Source organism: Solanum verrucosum, unplaced genomic scaffold (assembly GCF_900185275.1).
Source record: "Solanum verrucosum unplaced genomic scaffold, falcon-dt-bn FXZP01000072.1, whole genome shotgun sequence".
NCBI lineage: Eukaryota > Viridiplantae > Streptophyta > Magnoliopsida > Solanales > Solanaceae > Solanum > Solanum verrucosum.
The window spans coordinates 168,814-177,482 of NW_026020208.1; positions in this window are offsets into that span (position 1 = coordinate 168,814).

Below are 8,669 nucleotides of genomic sequence, written 5' to 3' on the forward strand. Positions count from 1 at the left end.
ATCACAAAGAACTATCTTCAATGTTTGGAAGATCTTGTTGTTTTACTCGAAAATATAAATAAAAGAAAAATGACTAAGTTTTCGAAAAATTGATTAAACTTATGGTTTAAGAGAAATCGAATTTCCAAAAGAACAGAGTCGCAACTTAATTTTTTAGCCCTTGAAGTCTTAGATACCATAATTTTAGACCTCCAGTTTTGTTGCAATGATTAAGGTACATCCACGAATCGTGACCTGCAAGTTCGTTTGATCATCTCAACGGATCTGGTTCTTCTAGATTATGTGCTTTGACCAAGTGCCTCATCATCCATTACTGAAGTATCAGGTTGCATCCCTAAAAGAAACGCTCTCCGCTTTGACACTTGTCCAAAGCCCTATAAATGACGGCCAAAATCATGGGTGCCAAAGTGTAGTATTTAGTTGCTGATCCGTAGCCCACTCCATAAAAGATAGGATGAGTGACCATTACTACACTTGGATGGATAGTGTAGTTTGGTCCCTGGGGAAATATCATCGCCCCAAGTAGGCATATTGCAAAGGCAAGATGTAACACCCCGACTTTTCAAAATGTTTAAAGTAACTCGTATCTTCGTGGAAAGACATGGAGGGTGAGTAATAAATTAAAAATGATGTGGTATGTCATATTTTAACTATTCAAGGGTTGTATCTCAAGTTTTGAAGTTAAGTAAGTGGCAAAATAAAAGTTGGCGAAAGTTATTGTAAGTTCTTTTTTAAAGATTTCTCTAAAATTTGGGTCAAATGTCTTGAATGTTTTCTCCCAATATATAAAGAGTTAGAAATCCTGTCACCCATTAAATCGAAGGCCTACGAGTCTAGTTTGCAACACATAAAACCCCGTATCAAACCGAGATCAGAGTATAAAGTTATAAGGGTTTTACTAGGGACTGTCGGGGCAGAATCCTGGTCAAATACGGGTCGGGTAAAAAATATGATATGTTGGCTTATTTAACGTTTTAAGTCATGAAAACATTTCATTTCAGTTCTAAACCAGAGAGAGCTTATGAGAGGGTTCCTATGGAGTTCTAGCATGATGAAGGTTAGTTTTTGACAATTTCTACCATTAAACATTGCCCCCGTGCCTAGAAACGTAATCCCTACACGTGGCAATCAGTTTTCCCTTTTATTAGCTATGTTTGGAGCTGATTTTTGAAGATATAAATTTGTAGTTATTGGTGTTTCTTCAAGGTTTACACTTGGTTAACTAAGGTAATCATCTCGGGACCCTTTTATGGTTATTTTTATGAATTTCTACGGATGTTTCGACAAGTTGGGGCAATATGGCAAATATGCCGATTTAATACTAATTATGAACTATTTATAGGTGTGTACCAGTTGTGTATATATAGTGTTTGCGAAGCTTAGGACATAAGGAACAACTTTCAGGAAGGAACTACAGTCTTTCGAGCGTTCATTGGAAAGGTATGTTAAGGCTATTTCCTACTTACGACATGTTTCCTTAAAGCTTAGGAGCAATGTAATTGGGTTCGTTATCCTTGTTACACTTGTAGCCATTATTGTTGATTGTTGGCTGCTCGAGTTGATATAACCCTCCCTTGTCGGGATTCTTATTCAGTTAGTAGCGTCTATATGTTGGACACGACTTAGAGGCTTGCAGACTAGTGTGTGGGGTGTATAGCTATGTTATGGCCATACTGGCCTATGCTGTTGGCTTGCTAAAACTTGTGAGTTGTTTGATGTATTGTATTGATATATACCTGCTTTAGTTTTGGTATAGATATCATGGTGGCCTCGATGGCCCAATCAAGACTTATGTGCTAGTTAGCTATTTATTTATATGATCTCCTGGGAGTAGCTGTTTCTTATATAGATCAGTTGACAGGGGCCTTGCCGGCCGATGACTTAGTTTTAAGCTGAGATATACTTGTTTGTTTTCTTAATTGCGTATGGATGTCATGCGTTAGTAGCAAATGGTTCAGCAGGGTCGGCTCGGGCCTGAGTTTTGACATTAGGAACCAGTTGCGCCCTTCGAGTTTGGGGAGTGTCAAACTTGGTATCAGAGCAACGTCGTATCCTAAGGAGTCTGCAAGCCATGTCTAGTAGAGTCTTGTTTATAAATGTGTTGTGCACCACATCCGATAAGCAAAAAGCTATCGGGCATGTTACAATGACTATCCTTCTTTTTCTCACCTCGTGCTAAAGAGCAGTGTCTTAAGGTTTGAGGTTTTTGGCTTATAATTGATACTTGTGTGCAGATAGAGATGACTGACACTAGACAGACCACAACTAGCCAAGGGTTAGATACAACTGCAAGCAAGGGTACCACAGATGGAGGTAGCCCATTGTGAGACCCAGGGAAAGACATCTTCTCAGCCCCCTATAGCTTCTCCACCGCTTCAGGAGCCTCCGAGGGCTACAGGACTTTCGGCTCCACCAGGAGTACCACCTCTAGTTCCTCCAATTCAAACTGATCAGGATTTCAAGAGTGGAGTATGTATGTTAGCGCAGTTAGTAGCTGCACAGTGCTAACCAGTTGTGCCAGATATTGTCGGACCTTCTGAAGGTCCCGGAAGTTCGAGAGTTCGTGAATTTCTTGCCTTGAATCCTCCACAGTTTACAGGGATAGATCACAGAGAAGACCCTCAGCACTTTATTGATCAGCTTCGTAGGATATTTAGAGTCATGCATGCCTCAGCGACTGAGTCAGTTGAGTTAGCAACATTTCGATTACGCGATGTTACAGTATTGTGGTACGATAGTTGGGAGAGATCTAGGGGAAAAGATGCATCCCTACCCAATTGGGATAGCTTTACAAAAGCTTTCATAGATCATTATTTGCCTCGAGAGATTAGGGATGCCGAGTGGACCAGTTTCTGAACCTCCGACAGGGCAACATGATTGTCCGAGAGTACGGGCTGAGATTTGATTCATTGGCAAGATATGCACCAACATTTGTTGATACAATGCATGATAGGGTGTGTAGATTTATGGGAGGGCTCGACTCAGACTATATCGATGCTTGTTCTACCGCTGCACTAAATGATAATACGCATATCTCACAAATTCAGGCATTTGCACAAGGCATAGAGGATCGCCGACATTTACAGTATATGAGTGAGAGGGTCAAAAGAGAGAGACAGAAGAGGGCTAGGCCCGCTGGTTCGCAGGGAGATTTTTAGGGTGGTCCCAGACCCCAATATTCTATTAGGCCACCTAGACCTCCACCACAGCGGTTCCTGGGTAGTAGATTTGATCGTCAGGAATAGTTAGTCCCAGGTGAGGGTTCACGAGCATCAGGCTCGCAGCAGCAGATGGGTTCATGCCAGGCTAGGACAGCCTCGTCGCGTTGTGGTACTTGCGGTAAGATGTATTTCAGGAGGTGTAGACAGGGTTCCACAGGCTGTTATTCTTGTGGACAAGAGGGGCATGGGTGGAGAAACTGCCTTACCATAGGTCAGGGTGGTATATGTCAGTCGACCAGGTCAGCAATAGGTTCCTCCTCATCAACACAATCTACATGGCGTCCCTCAGACTTCAGCACATAGAGGTAGAGGCGGAGGCAGAGAGGGAGCATATAGTTCTGGTAGTGGACAGAACCGTACATATTTATTAACCGGCCAACATGACTGAAAGTCATCACCAGATGTTGTGACAGGTACATTGATTGTTTGCTCCCATTGTGCTTATGCTTTGATAGATCCTATATCTACTCTGTCTTATGTTACTCCATTTATTACGGGGAGGTTATATATAGTAGCAGAGTCATTAGATTGACCCTTTATTGTATCTACACCAGTTGGTGAGTCTATTGTTGCCAGGAGAGTCTATCGTGGTTGCACGGTAGAAAATATCAACCGTCAAACCTCTATAAATCTCGTAGAGTTATAGATGGTCGATTTCGACGTCATTATGGGTATGGACTGGTTAGTGTCTTGTTATGCTAATGTTGAGTGCCGGATAAAGATTGTTAGATTCCACTTTTCAAGAGAGGCAGTTTGGGAATGGAAAGGCGATAAAGCAACGTCGAAAGGTAGGTTTATTTCCTATCTTAAGGCGAGGAGGATAATTACCAAGGGTTGTATTTATCATCTTGTTCACGTTCATGATATAGATGCAGAACTACCGACTCTTCAGTCTATTATGGTAGTTAATGAGTTTCAAGATGTATTTCCAGACGAACTCCCTGGTATCCCTCTAGAATAGGAAATTGATTTTGCTATCGATATGCTACTAAGTACACCACCCATATCTATCCCTCCTTATAGAATGGCTCCTGCTGTGCTAAAACGAGTTGAAGGATCTGCTGAAAGACTTGTTAGATAAAGGCTTTATTAGGCCTAGTGCTTCACCATGGGGTGCACCAGTGTTGTTCGTAAGGAAGAAAGATGGCTCACTAAGAATGTGTATCATTACCGACAACTGAATAAGGCAACTATAAAGAATAAGTATCCCCTTACGAGGATAGATGACCTGTTTGATCAGTTACAAGGTTCTAAGTGTTTCTCAAAGATTGATTTAAGATCATGGTACCACCATATACGAGTTCGGGAGAAAGACGTTCCAAAGACAGCTTTTAGAACTAGATATGGACACTTTGAGTTCTTGGTAATGTCTTTTGGATTAAATAATCCCCCAGCAGTGTTTATGGACCTGATGAATAATATATGCAAGCCGTATCTAGACTTGTTTGTGATTGTATTTATTGATGATATTTTGGTGTATTCACGTTCAAAAGATGAGCATGCAAATCATCTGCGAGCAGTCCCTCAGGTTCTTCGAGACCGAGAACTTTATGCAAAGTTTTCTAAGTATGAGTTCTGGTTGAACTCTGTAGCTTTCTTAGGCCATATTGTATCAGATGCAGGCATTGCGGTTGATACACAAAAGATTGAGGTCGTAAAGACTTAGACCAGACCCATGACTCCGACTGAGGTTCGTAGTTTCTTAGGGTTAGCTAGGTACTACAGAAGGTTTGTAGAGGGGTTTACTTCAATTTCAACTCCATTAACGAAGCTGACTCAAAAAGTAGCTAAGTTCCAGTGGACTAAGGCTTGCGAGCATAGTTTCTAGGAGCTGAAGGACAGGTTGACATCAGCATCAGTTCTTGCATTGCCAGACGGTTCAGAAGGCTATGCGGTGTATTGTGATGCTTCTGGTGTTGGGTTGGGATGTGTTCTAATGCAACATGGTAAGGTTATCGCATATGCTTCAAGGCAGTTGAGAAAGCATGAGAAGAACTATCCGACCCACGATTTAGAGTTGGCTGCAATTATGCATGCGTTAAAGATCTGGAGACACTATTTGTATGGCGTACATGTTGACATCTTCACATATCATAAAAGCCTTCAATATATCTTTAGACAGAAGGAGTTAAATCTGCGACAATGTCGACGACTTGAGTTACTGAAAGACTATGACGTGGACATTTTATATCATCTAGGAAAGGCGAATGTGGTAGTTGATGCCCTCAGTCGAAGATCTATGGGTAGTTTATCATATTTAGGTGTTAAGAAGCATGAGCTAGCGCGAGAGCTTCATCAGTTAGCTAGCTTGGGAGTCAGATTGTTAGAGGCAGAAGATAGTGGGGTAACAATTCAGGACACAGCTGTATCATCTCTAGTTGTAAAAGTAAAATCACGGCAACAAGAGGATCCTAGCTTAGAGCAGCTCAGAGCCAAGGCTCAAAATCAACAGACTTTAGCATTTGATATAGCAGTAGATGGAGTTCTTAGATATAATGGTCGATTGTGTGTTCCGAATGTTGCAGGGCTTCCACATCAAATTATGTAAGAGGCACATCATTCCCGTTATTCTATTCACTCTGGTTCGACAAAGATGTACCATAATATTAAGGAGATCTATTGGTGGTACGGGATGAAGAAGGACATTGCTGAGTTTGTGGCACAGTGTCCTAACTGCCAACAGGTGACGGTTGAGCACCAAAAGCCCGCTGGGCTAGTTCAGGAGATAGCCATTCCTTTGTGGAAGTGGGAAACAATTAATATGGATTTTATTACAGGGTTACCTCGATAGCATCGCAAGTTTGACTCTATTTGGGTAATTGTTGATAGACTAACAAAATCAGCCCACTTCTTACCAGTCAGGGATACTTTTACGGCCAATGACTATGCATGGCTCTATATTAGGGAGATTGTTAGGCTACACGGTGTCCCAATATCTATTATCTCTAATAGAGGAGCACAATTCACCACCAACTTCTGGAAGTCCTTCTATAAAGGACTGGGGACACATGTTAATCTTAGTACAACATTTCACCCTCAGACAGATAGTCAGGCTGAGCGCACAATTTTGACACTCGAGGATATGCTATGGGCATGTGCGCTAGACTTCAAGAGGAGTTGGGATGACCACTTACCTCTGATAGAGTTCACATACAATAATAGTTATCGTTCCAGCATCGAGATGGCACCTTATGAGGCTTTGTTTGGGCAAAAATGTAGATCCCCCATTGGATGGTTCGAGGTAGATGAGTCAGGGTTGATTGGACCCGACTTAGTACAGCAGACAGTAAAGGAGGTCAAGCTCATACGGGAGAGGTTGCTAACAGCTCAAAGCCGACAGAAGTCATACTCAGATGTGCGACGAAGGGACTTAGATTTTTGCATTGATGACTGGGTATTCTTAAAAGTCTCGCTTATGAAGGGGTTATGAGATTTGGCAAAAAAGGCAAGCTTAATCCAAGATTCATTGGGTCATATCGGATCCTTCAGAGGGTAGGATGAGTGGCTTATGAGTTAGAATTGCCTTCGGGGCTAGAATTTGTTCATCCAGTTTTCCATGTATCTATGCTACGAAAGTGCCTAGGAGACCCTTCTCGGTTGTCCCAGTTGAGGATGTTCAGATCACAGAGGAGTTGTCCTACGAGAAAACTCCAGTTGCCATATTAGATCGGCAGGTTCGTAAATTGAGGACCAAAGAGGTGGTTTCGATTAAAGTATTGTGGAGAAACAAGAATAGAGAAGAGGTGAACTGGGAAGCTGAGGATGGCATGAGGTCCAAATATCCTCACTTGTTTCATACTCCAAGGTGATGACATATCAGTTTATATTGGTGCAGTGAGGTAAGATACCTATCTGATTTTTTTTATATTGTTGTTTATTATTATTGTTGTTGTCGTTGTATATTTGCTCTCACTGTTATTGCCTAGCTATTGTACTTAGCAATTTATGTTATCATGTGAGACGCCTAGGTTAGAGGTTTTGCATTTTAGGTTCCTGGATAGTGACAATGCCAAAGGATACTCTCCCTAAATTTTGGAAACTTCTAAGGACATAACCGCGTGACTCAGATTTTTTTTCATTCGAGGACGAATGTTTCTAAGGGGTGGAGGATGTAACACCCCAACTTTTCAAAATGTCTAAATTAACTCGTATCTCCGTGGAAATACATGAAGGGTGAATAATAAATTAAAAATGATGTGGTATGTCATATTTTAACTGTTCAAGGGTTGTATCTCAAGTTTTGAAGTTAAGTAAGTGGCAAAATAAAAGTTGGCGAAAGTTATCGTAAGTTTCTTTTTAAAGATTTCTCTAAAATTTGGGTCAAATGTCTTGGATGTTTTCTCCCAATATATAAAGTGTTAGAAGTCCTATCACCCATTAAATTGAAGGCCTACGAGTCTAGTTTGTAATGCACAAAACCCCGTATCAAATCGAGATTAGAGTAAAAAGTTATGAGGGTTTTACTAGGGACTACCAGGGCAGAATCCGGGTCAGATACGGGTCAGGTAAAAAATATGATATGTCAGCTTATTTAACGTTTTAAGCCATGAAAACATTTCATTTCAGTTCCAAACCAGAGAGAAAGCTTAAGAGAGGGTTCCTATGGAGTTCTAGCATGATGAAGGTTAGTTTTTGACAATTTCTACCATTAAACATTGCCCCCGTGCCTAGAAACGTAATCCCTACACGTGGCAATCATTTTTCCCTTCTAATAGCTGTGGTTGGAGCTGGTTTTTGAAGATATTAATTTGTAGTTATTGGTGTTTCTTCAAGGTTTACACTTGGTTAACTAAGGTAATCATCTCGGGACCTTTTTATAGTTGTTTTTATGAATTTCTACGGACGTTTCGACAAGTTAGGGCAATATGGCAAATATGCTGATTTAATATTAATTATGAACTGTTTATAGGTGTGTACCAGTTGTGTGTATATAGTGTTTGCGAAGCTTAGGACATAAGGAACAACTTTCGTGAAGGAACTACGGTCTTTCGAGCGTTCATTGGAAATGCATGTTAAGGCTATTCCCTACTTACAACATGTTTCCTTAAAGCTTAAGAGCAATGTAATTGGGTTGTTATCCTTGTTACACTTGTAGTCATTATTGTTGATTGTTGGCTGCTCGAGTTAATATAATCCTCGCTTGTCGGGATTCTTATTCAGTTAGTAGCGTCCATATGTTGGACACGACTTAGAGGCTTGCAGAGTAGTGTGTGGGGTGTATAGCTACGTTATGACAATACTGGCCTATGTTGTTGGTTTGCTAAAGTTTGTGAGTTGTTTGATGCATTGTATTGATATATACCTGCTTTAGTTTTGGTATAGATATCATGATGGCCTCGACGGCCCAATCAAGACTTATGTGCTAGTTGACTATTTATTTATATGATCTCCTAGGAGTAGCTGTTTCTTTTATAGATCAGTTGACAGGGGCCTTGCCGATCGAGAGCT